The sequence below is a fragment of the Hyla sarda genome, chromosome 1 (genome assembly GCF_029499605.1).
Source record: "Hyla sarda isolate aHylSar1 chromosome 1, aHylSar1.hap1, whole genome shotgun sequence".
Lineage (NCBI taxonomy): Eukaryota > Metazoa > Chordata > Amphibia > Anura > Hylidae > Hyla > Hyla sarda.
The window spans coordinates 232,053,334-232,065,343 of NC_079189.1; the positions used below are offsets into that span (position 1 = coordinate 232,053,334).

Here is a 12,010-nt window from a genome sequence, read left to right on the forward strand (position 1 = left end):
ATGGGACCAGGGTGCCCTTACATCCTGCTGCTTCAAAAGAGCCTCTGACTTCAAAGGAGATACAAACAAACAGCCAGACCCCCCATAAAATGCAATACACAAACCCACAGTCTGAATGACCTCTCACCCCCAGGTCTTAGGTTATACACAGATACAATAAAAGCACATGTATGTTTCCATAATCAGGCCTTGGGCCTGACAGTGACCAATTCCCCATATGTATAGATATAAAAGATCAGTACACGCAAGTTTCCTCATTTATCTCATACCCAGACCTGAAATGTTAAAAAGGGGAAATCAACTATGACTAAAAAAAGTGAAGTATGGCCAGGATCAGGAAGACCGGCCAACTCAAAGGAAGAGACTTCATGGATGTAAAAAGAAGTTGTCTGCGGCCTAGAAGAGGGAAAAAGAAGATGAAGACTGTGGGAGAATTGGGAGTTGAAAGAAGTTAATTTTTTTCTTTTTATCCTGTCTTGCAGAAGGGGGTTATATTGGGGAAACTACCTACTTCGGGACCTACATACACAGTGGGGGGAAACTAGTACCTACTGGGGGGGGGGGGGGGGTGACATGTACTAAGAGAAACAACTACTACTACTATGAGAGAAAGTACTACCTACTTGCCTACATATTCGGGTAAAAACTACTTACTGTGGACTTACATATACTGAGGGAAATTACTACCTAATGGGGGCCCACATATACTGGGGCAACTACATATTGGGGACCTAGATATACTGGTGGAGCTTGATACTTGAGGCCTATATTTACTGGGGAATCTTTCTGTGGGGCACCTAGATGCTAATGTAATCTACCTACTGGGGGCACGTAAGTACAGAGGGAAACTACACACCTTGTGCACCAATCTACATGGGGAACCTACCTACTAGATTGACCTACCTAATGGGGGGGACCTACCTACTCCTCCTTAATTAACCTACTCCTCCCTTCAACCCACATATCTACCTACTTTACTGTGTGGGACACCAAGGGGACATTATAATACATTTGGGACACTATAGGTAAGAAAGTAGTAAGGAGGGTGCTGAAAAAGAGCAAAGCATAAGATGTTTTTCTGGCAGGTCCTGTAGAAATCTGTAATTTCTAGAGGAAATCATAGTGGTGGTCTTGGCTGAGTGGCAAAGAAAAGGCAAAGTGAATAATCTTAATCATAGGAAAGGTCACTTGTGAGTCCAAACCTTTTCCAATGAGGGAGCTGTAATACCTAGCATTTTTTTTAGCACATGTGTAAACGTTTTTTTGAAAACAAAACATTGTTCTTAAACGAGACACACACATTTTACCTGCATCATGCAATATATGCTTTTATAGGTTTGAAACATACTTCAAAACAATACATGTAATAGCATGCTAATAAGTCTAAAACATTGTCTCTGAATTGCAAAAGGCCATACGTTACAAGTGTTATCATCTTAAGACAACCCCTTCAACTATATTACAAAAGTTCTTTGCTTAGTCAGAATAATAACATAAAAAATACTGCAAAATAATTAAAATGAATTGAAGCCAAATCACAGTGTCATTCTTAATTTAGTTTAATAAAAATTATTACATTCCATTATATTATGCAAACATAACCACTGATAAGTGGTTTCATGTGAGAACAGACGCTACTAAAGAACTGTAAACAAAAACACATCATGTTAAATGAAAATCTAAGACAGTCACATATTTGGTTAACATATGGCTTTACAAAATTGGAATCCTGCATGTTGATGTTGGCATCACCACTTCTGGTACATGTCCATGCCGAAATTAGAAATGTTGCATAACTTAACTTTAATTTGTCTCTAGGAACTTAGAAAGTATACCATTAAAATAAGCAAAATAAATAAAAAAACAATGCAGTATATGATCACTTCTGTAAAAAGGATCAACGTTGTTGTGCTTCACTAGGGACATCTCACTGGTCAGAAGCACTGGTTTAACAGAATGTTGCATAGAATTGTTGTGCTGTTCAAATTAAAGGGGTACTCCATCCCAAGACATCTTATCACCCAGTGGCAAACCCCCACAATCTCCGGCGCGGCATACCAGTCATGCGGTGCATGGAGCGAAACGTTCCAGATGATGGGCAACCCCAGCCGTCACACCTCCTCTATTCCTGTCTGAGGAAGAAGGCATCATGGCTCTGTACTATTCATCACGCCCCCTTACATAGACATAAATGAAGGGGGCGTGGCGTGACGTCAAGAACAGAGAAGCTTAAAGCTTCTGTGCTCTGAACATCCCAGGGCCGGGCCAGAGATTGCAGGGGGGGATCAAAGCATCCGGAGCCCCACGATCAGGCATCTTATCCCCTATCCTTTGGATAGGGAATAAGATGTCTAAGGGCTGAGTACCCCTTTAACCCCTTAAGGACCCAGCCATTTTACACCTTAGGACCCGGCCATTTTTTGCACATCTGACCACTGTCACTTTAAAGATTAATAACTCTGGAATGCTTTTAGTTATCATTCTGATTCCGAGATTGTTTTTTCGTGACATATTCTACTTTAACCCCTTCCCACAGAATGTCATATATAAACGCTGGGTTGTGCAGTGCGTTCGCGCATCCCGACGTTTATAAATGACATTCAGTTAACCCGGCGATGCGCAGCATCGCACGGGTTAACCAGCAAAAGTCCCGCTGTTTCCAGCAGGGGACAACTTCTGCTTCACCCCCCAGGACCATCCATTGATGGTCCTGGTCAGCGATCACTGTGATTAGTCCCTGTGGACCAATCACAGTGATCTGGGGTGAAAGTTCAGATCCCCCACACTGCCCGCCCCTGGAAGTCGGGCAGAACGGGGGACGATGGCTGCGGGGGCTCGCGGGGACCTGCAGCATAGGGGGGGGAACAGGAGGGGATCGGTGGCCTTACCCGAACCAGTGGCGGAACCGAGGAGCAGCGCGGGACCGGCCACGTGGACGAGCAGCGACGGGACCGGCAGGTGAGTATATGGTCCTCAGAAGCAGCAGTGAAGATCTTCACTGCTGCTTCTAGGAGTCTGAAAACTACAACTCCCAGCATGCCTAGACAGCCTTTGGCTGTCTGGGCATGCTGGGAGTTGTAGTTTTGCAACATCTGGAGGGCCTCAGTTTGGAGACCATTGTATAATGGTCTCCAATCTGTGCTCTTCCAGCTGTTGCAAAACTACAACTCCCAGCATGCACTGACTGTCCAGGCATGCTGGGAGTTTTAGTTCAGCAACATCTGGCCCTTCAGATGTTGCCGAACTACAACTCCCAGCATGCCCTTCAGCTGTCTGGGCATGCTGGGAGTTGTAGTTTTGCAACAACTGGAGACACACTGGTTGGGAAACATTGTTTCTAACTCAGTGTTTCCTAACCTGTGTGTCTCCAGCTGTTGCAAAACTATAACTCCCAGCATGCACTAACAGACCATGCATGCTGGGAGTTGTAGTTTTGCAACATCTGGAGGGCCCCAGTTTGGAGACCATTGTATAATGGTCTCCAATCTGTGCTCTTCCAGCTGTTGCAAAACTACAACTCCCAGCATGCACTGACTGTCCAGGCATGCTGGGAGTTTTAGTTCAGCAACATCTGGCCCTTCAGATGTTGCCGAACTACAACTCCCAGCATGCCCTTCAGCTGTCTGGGCATGCTGGGAGTTGTAGTTTTGCAACAACTGGAGACACACTGGTTGGGAAACATTGTTTCTAACTCAGTGTTTCCTAACCTGTGTGCCTCCAGCTGTTGCAAAACTATAACTCCCAGCATGCACAAACAGACCATGCATGCTGGGAGTTGTGGTTTTGCAACAGCTGGTGCACCCCCCCCCCCCCCTGTGAATGTACAGGGTACATTCACATGGGCGAGGCTTTTACAGTGGGTTTCTCGCTGCAAGTTTGAGATGCAGCTAATTTTGCGCTGGGAAACTCGCTGTAATCCCCCGCCCATGTGACTGTACCCTAAAAACACTACACTACACTACACTAACACAAAATAAAATAAAAAGTTAAAAACACTACAAATACACATACCCCTACACAGCCCCCCTCCCCCAATAAGAACGTCCGGTACACCACTGTTTCCAAAGCAGAGCCTCCAGCTGTTGAAAAACAACAACTCCCAGTATTGCCGGACAGCCGCTGACTGTCCACGCATGCTGGGAGTTTTGCAACAGCTGGAGGCACCCTGTTTGGGAATCACTGGCGTAGAATACCCCTATGTCCACCCATTTGCAAATCCCTAATTTAGGCCTCAAATGCACATGGCGCTCTCACTTTGGAGCCCTGTCGTATTTCAAGGCAACAGTTTAGGGTCATATATGGGGTATCGCCGTACTCGGGAGAAATTGCCTTACAAGGTTTGGGGGGTATTTTCTTCTTTAACCCTTCATGAAAAGGAAATGTTGGGGTCTACACCAGAATGTTAGTGTAAAAATTTGTAATTTTTTACACTAACATGTTGATGTTGCCCTATACTTTACATTTTCACAAGAGGTAAAAGGGAAAAAAGCCCCCAAAATTTGTAATGCAATTTCTCCCGACTACGGAGATACCCCATATGTGGGCGCAAAGTGCTCTGGGGGCGCACAAAAAGGCCCAGAAGGGAGAGTGTACCATGTATATTTGAGGTGATTTGCAAAGGGGTGGCTGATTGTTACAGCGGTTTTGACAAACGCAAAACTTGTACAGCCCACAGTTCCAAAGATCTGTCAGACACCAGTGGGGGGCAAATGCTCACTGTACCACTTGTTACGCTCCTCAAGGGGTCTAGTTTCCAAAATGGTATGCCATGTGGGGGTTATTTTGCTGTCCTGGCACCATAGGGGCTTCCTAAATGCGACATGCCCCCCGAGCAAAATTTGCTCTCAAAAAGCCAAATATGACTCCTTCTCTTCTGAGCATTGTAGTTCGCCCATAGTGCACTTCGGGTCAACTTATGGGGTACCTCCATACTCAGAAGAGATGGGGTTACACATTTCGAGGGGTATTTTCTGCTATTAACCCTTGCAAAAATGTGAAATTTGGGGGGAAACACACATTTTAGTGGAATTTTTTTTTTTTTTTTACATATGCAAAAGTCGTGAAACACCTGTGGGGTATTAAGGCTCACTTTATTCCTTGTTACGTTCCTCAAGGGGTCTAGTTTTCAAAATGGTATGCGATGTGTTTTTTTGCTGTTGTGGCACCATAGGGGCTTCCTAAATGCGACATGTTCCCCGAGCAAAATTTGCTCTCAAAAAGCCAAATATGACTCCTTCTCTTCTGAGCATTGTAGTTCGCCCGTAGTATACTTCAGGTTCACTTATGGGGTACCTCCATACTCAGAAGAGAAGGGGTTACAAATATTTTGGGGTATTTCCTGCTATTAACCCTTGGAAAAATGTGAAATTTGGGGGGAAACACACATTTTAGTGAAAAAATAATTTTTTTTTTTTACATATGCAAAAGTCGTGAAACACCTGTGGGGTAATAAGGCTCACTTTATTCCTTGTTATGTTCCCCAAGGGGTCTAGTTTCCAAAATGGTATGCCATGTGAGGTTTTTTTGCTGTTCTGGCACCATAGGGGCTTCCTAAATGCAACATGCCCCCCAAAAACCATTTCAGAAAAACGTACTCTCCAAAATCCCCTTGTCGCTCTTTCCCTTCTGAGCCCTCTACTGCGCCCGCCGAACACTTTACATAGACATATGAGGTATGTGCTTACTCGAGAGAAATTGGGCTACAAATATAAGTATACATTTTCTCCTTTTACCCCTTGTAAAAATTAAAAAATTGGGTCTACAAGAACATGCGAGTGTAAAAAATGAAGATTGTGAATTTTCTCCTTCACTTTGCTTCTATTCCTGTGAAACACCTAAAGGGTTAAAATGATGACTGAATGTCATTTTGAATACTTTGGGGGGTGCAGTTTTTATAATGGGGTCTTTTGTGGGGTATTTCTAATATGAAGACCCTTCAAATCCACTTCAAACCTGAACTGGTCCCTGAAAAATAGTGAGTTTGAAAATTTTGTGAAAAATTGGAAAATTGCTGCGGAACTTTGAAGCCCTCTGGTGTCTTCCAAAAGTAAAAACTCGTCAATTTTATGATGCAAACATAAAATAGACATATTGTATATGTGAATAAAAATTTTTTTTATTTGTAATATACATTTTCCTTACAAGCAGAGAGCTTCAAAGTTAGAAAAATGCAACATTTTCAAATTTTCATCAAATTTTAGGATTTTTCACAAGGAAAGGATGCAAGTTACCACAAAAATTTACCACCATGTTAAAGTAGAATATGTCACGAAAAAACATTCTCGGAATCAGAATAATAACTAAAAGCATTCCAGAGTTATTAATGTTTAAAGTGACAGTGGTCAGATGTGCAAAAAACGCTCTGGTCCTTAAGGCCAAAATGGGCTTGGTCCTGAAGGAATTAACATAGTGGAAAAATTTTGAGGTAACTTGCATCCTTTCTTGGTGAAAAATCCCCAAATTTGATGAAAAATTAGAAAATTTTGCATTTTTCTAACTTTGAAGCTCTCTGCTTGTAAGGAAAATGGATATTCCAAATAATTTTTTTTATTCACAGATACAATATGTTTACTTTATGTTTGCATCATAAAATTGACATGTTATTACTTTTGGAAGACACCAGAGGGCTTCAAAGTTCAGCAGCAATTTTCCAATTTTTCACAAAATTTCCAAAATCACAATTTTTCAGGCCAGTTCAGGTTTGAAGTGGATTTGAAGGGTCTTCATCTTAGAAATACCCCACAAATGACCCCATTATAAAAACTGCACCCCCCAAAGTATTCAAAATTACATTCAGTCAGCATTTTAACCCTTTAGGTGTGTCACAGGAATAGCAGCAAAGTGAAGGAGAAAATTCACAATCTTCATTTTTTACACTCGCATGTTCTTGTAGACCAAATTTTAGAATTTTTACAAGGGGTAAAAGGAGAAAATGTATAGTTATATTTGTAGCCCAATTTCTCTCGAGTAAGCACATATGTCTATGTAAAGTGTTTGGGGGGCGCAGTAGAGGGCTCAGAAGCGAAGGAGCGACAAGGAGATTTTGGAGAGTACGTTTTTCTGAAATGGTTTTTGTGGGGCATGTTGCATTTAGGAAGCCCCTATGGTGCCAGAACAGCAAAAAAAAAACACATGGCATACCATTTTGGAAACTAGACACCCCTAGAGGCACGTAACAAGGAACAAAGTGAGCCTTAATACCCCACAGGTGTTTCACGACTTTTGCATATGTAAAAGAATAAATTAAAAATTTCACAAAAATGTGTGTTTCCCCCCAAATTTCACATTTTTGCAAGGGTTAATTGCAGAAAATACCCCCCAAAATTTGTAACCCCATCTCTTCTGAGTATGGAGGTACCCCATAAGTTGACCTGAAGTGCACTACGGGCGAACTACAATGCTCAGAAGAGAAGGAGTCATATTTGGCTTTTTGAGAGCAAATTTTGCTCGAGGGCATGTCGCATTTAGGAAGCTCCTATGGTGACAGGACAGCAAAAAAAAAAACACATGGCATACCATTTTGGAAACTAGACCCCTTGAGTAACGTAACAAGGAGTTAAGTGAGCCTTAATACCCCACAGGGGTTTCACGACTTTTGCATACGTAAAAAAAAAAAATGTTTTCACTAAAATGTGTGTTTCCCCCCAAATTTAACATTTTTGCAAGGGTTAATAGCAGAAAATACCCCCCAAAATTTGTAACCCCATCTCTTCTGAGTTTGGAGGTACCCCATAAGTTGACCTGAAGTGCACTACGGGCGAACTACAATGCTCAGAAGAGAAGGAGTCATATTTGGCTATTTGAGAGCATGGAGAGAGCGGGGGGCATGTCGCATTTAGGAAGCTCCTATGGTGCCAGGATAGCAAAATAATCCCCACATGGCATATCATTTTGGAAACTAGACCCCTTGAGGAATGTAACAAGGGGTATAGTGAGCATTTACCCCCCCACTGGTGTCTGTCAGATCTTTGGAACAGTGGGCTGTACAAAATTTTTTATTTGCACAGCCCACTGTTCCAAAGCTCTGTCAGACACCAGTGCAGTGTAAATTCTCACTGCACCCCTCATTACATTCTGTAAGGGGTGTAGTTTCCGAAATGGGGTCACATGTTTTTTTTTTTTTTTTTGCGTTTGTCAAAACCGCTGTAACAATCAGCCACCCCTGTGCAAATCACCTCAAATGTACATGGTGCACTATCCCTTCTGGGCCTTGTTGTGCTCCCCCAGAGAACTTTGCGCCCACATATGGGGTATCTCCGTAGTCGGGAGAAATTGCATTACATATTTTGGGGGTCTTTTTTCTCTTTTACCTCTTGTCAAAATGAAAAGTATAGGGCAACACTAACATGTTACACTAACATGCTGGTGTAGACCCCAACTTCACCTTTTCATAAGGGGTGAAAGGAGAAAAAGCCCCCCAAAATTTGTTAGGCAATTTCTCCCGAGTACGGCAATACCCCATATGTGGCCCTAAACTGTGGCCTTGAAATATGACAGGGCTCCAAAGTGAGAGCGCCATGCGCATTTGAGGCCTGAATTAGGGATTTGCATAGGGGTGGACATAGGGGTATTCTACGCCAGTGATTCCCAAACAGGGTGCCTCCAGCTGTTGCAAAACTCCCAGCATTCTTGGACAGTCAACGGCTGTCCGGCAATACTGGGAGTTGTGGTTTTGCAACAGCCGGAGGCTCCATTTTGGAAAGAGTGGCGTACCAGACGTTTTTCATTTTTATTGGGGAGGGTAGGGGGGCTGTGTAGGGGTATGTGCATATGTAGTGTTTTTTACTTTTTATTTTATTTTGTGTTAGTGTAGTGTAGTGTTTTTAGGGTACAGTCACACGGGCGGGGGATTACAGCGAGTTTCCCGCTGCGAGTTTGAGCTGCCACGCAAAATTTGCTGCATCGTAAACCTGCAGCCTGATACTCACTGTAAGCCCCCTGCCCATGTAAATGTACCCTGTACATTCACAGGGGGGGGGGGGGGGGGGGTAACCTCCAGCTGTTGCAAAACTACAACTCCCAGCATGCACAGTCTATCAGTGCATGCTGGTAGTTGTAGTTTTGCAACAGCTGGAGGCACACGGGTTTTTGAAACACTGAGTTAGGAAACAGACAATGTTTCCCAATCAGTGTTCCCCCAGTTGTTGCAAAACCACTACTCCCAAACATTCTCAGGCATGCTGGAAGTAGTAGTTCGGCAACATCTTTAGAGCCAGATGTTGCCGAACTACAACTCCCAGCATGCTTGGAGTTGTAGTTTTGCAACATCTGGAGGACTACAGTTTGCAGACCACTAATACAGTGGTTCCCAATCTGTGCCCTTCCAGATGTTGCAAAACTACAACTCCCAGTATGCCAAAACTGTCCGGGCATGCTGGGAGTTGTAACTACAACTCCCAGCATGCCTGGCCAGTAAGGGCATGCTGAGGATGTGTAGTTTTCTATCATCTGGAAGGGCACAGTGGTCTCCAAACTGTGGACCTCCAGATGTTGCAAAACTGCAACTCCCAGCATGCTCAGACGCCAAGGGCTGTCTGGGCATGCTGGGAGTTGTAGTATACAGGGTCCCATTACAGCAATGCATGTCGCTTTACGGCGACGTGCATTGCTGTAAAGGGCCCGACCGCGGCTGAAGAGGAACTCACCTGTCGCCGCCACCGCCGTCTTCGTCGCCAGGATCCGGGTCTTCAGGGACAAGGTAAGTACCGGGGCCGGGCCCCAGCACTCCCCCGTCCCCCGCCGCGTCCTCCAGTCTTCCTCTCCGGACTTTTAGGGGCCGGGCAGGGCGGGGGGAAGTAACTGCCCCCCCCCCCCCCGGTTGGTTAACTAACCAACGGATCGCAGGGGATCGGAGGAGGGGGCAGGCTTGCCACCTCGCTCCTATACTTTAGCATGGTCCTGGCTGTCTGTGACAACCGGGATCATGCAAAATTACCGGGCGGTCGGGTCCCAGAGACCCGATCAGCCCGGTATCGCCGCAGATCGCAGGGGTGATTTCCCTCGCGATTTGCGGCGACCTACATGGCCCCCCTCGGTGTTTGCCCTGGATGCCTGCTGAAGCATTTCAGCAGGCATCCGCTTCCGATCTCTGCCCGGCGCGCGACAGGTACCGGAAAACGCCAGGGCGTAAGTTTACACCCTTGGTCCTGAACAGGGTAAGGAGCTGTTCAATGATCATTTGTGCCTTTAAGTAATAAAATACATATAAAAGGAGAATTTAATGGGGAGGTAAAAATTACTTCTTTTGATTATGCAGATATAATGCTGATTATACTGTAAGAGCAAGACAAATATATAGAACCAACATACTCATGACATGAGAATAAGAAGTTAACAGTTTCTATTGTACCCTCTTGCCTATGCATTAAGTAGAACAGTAATATTTTAATTCTCCTGTGGGGGCACTGTAAGAGAATCAAACACTTGCTTCCGGATTTTCTCACAGATTACAGCAAGTCACCAGGGGTCCCCTCTACCAAAAAAGTATCGCCAAAACAGAACCTATATCCTCCTCAAAAATGTTGTGCAGTAGCTCAACACCTTTCAAATATACAACATCAAAGAGAAAAAAAAACGTATTAAAAAGACCCCCTTTCCTATAAGACATTGGGCATCTGAAAAAGACAGTTATCCCACTGGAGGACTATGGTTTTATCACCATGTGCCAAATAGGTACCATGTAACTCAACATCCCTGCAGGAGATCAATGAGCATCTAAAGAATGCCATGGATTTCAGCTATCATCTAATGTAACCCTGATGAAACAGCCCTTTTAGGAATATTGGAGGTCACCTCGGAATTTTCAAGCCTTTATAAAAGTCCTGTCCTTGTCCTGTTATATGGGCACTGGCATAACATTGTTTCTGGAACTGTCTACTCTGTGTTACTTATTTCATGTGAATAACGTTTGTTTAGTTTTTGAATATTACTTTACTGTCTTAACGAAAGTTTTTGTATCATATATATTCATTGAATGGCAGTTGATGACCCATTGCTTTGCTCCTGTGTCCTATTATGACACTAACCTCATTGGATCACGCTGACTAAATGAAGACATTACTTGATAAGTGAAATAACTTAAGTGGGTGGGTATAGTAAGTCATGTTTGGACGGTTATTAATTGCATTGAGTAATATTACTATCTTAAAAGATATGAAGCTGAACACAAGCAACACTTAATTATATCGTCCCTTTAATTGTGCAAGAAAATAAGTCAAATTTTCAATTATTATCTAAAACCAACATTCACATTTCTTGGTAGGCTATCACTTAGATACGTGCTGGAGTACTTAAATATTTAACATGGTCTTAAAGTGGTAGTAAGTAAATAGTTAAGTAATAGACTGGGTGGGGCTACTGTTTGCCCTAGATAAGGATGAGTTCATCTAAGTTTGCAATCAAATGCTAAATACATGTATTTACTGGTTATAACAAGGCCATAGATTGCTTGGCGGTTTGTTTAACCCTTTAAGGAAGAAGCCCATTTTGACCGTAAAGGGGTACTCCCGTGGAAAACTTTTTTTTTTTAAATCAATTGGTGCCAGAAAGTTAAACCGATTTGTAAATTACTTCTATTAAAAATGATTACTCCTTCCAGTACTTTTAATGGGCTATATACTACAGAGGAAATGCTATTCTTTTTGGATTTCTCTGATGTCATGACCACAGTGCTCTCTGCTGACCTCTGCTGTCCATTTTAGGAACTATCCAGAGCAGAAGAAAATCCATATAGCAAACATATGCTGCTCTGGACAGTTCCTAAAATGGACAGCAGAGGTCAGCAGAGAGCACTGTGGTCATAACATCACAGAAATCCAAAAAGAAAATCATTTCTTCTGTATTATACAGCCCCTAAAAGTACTGGAAGGATTAAGATTTTTTAATAGAAGTAATTTACAACTCTGTTTATCTTTCTGGCACCAGTTCAGTTCATTTAGGACCAGAGCATTTTTTACAAATCTGACCTGTGTCACTTTATGCATTAATTACTCTGGGGTGTTTTAACCTATGA

General features: G+C 43.2%; 1 protein-coding gene across 1 annotated transcript in view; it reads right to left on the reverse strand.

The window, feature by feature from the left end:
• The window catches only part of CFAP299 (cilia and flagella associated protein 299), a 534,640-nt gene that overhangs the window by 440,846 nt on the left and 81,784 nt on the right, over positions 1–12,010 (reverse strand). The gene's annotated exons all lie outside the window — the stretch shown is intronic.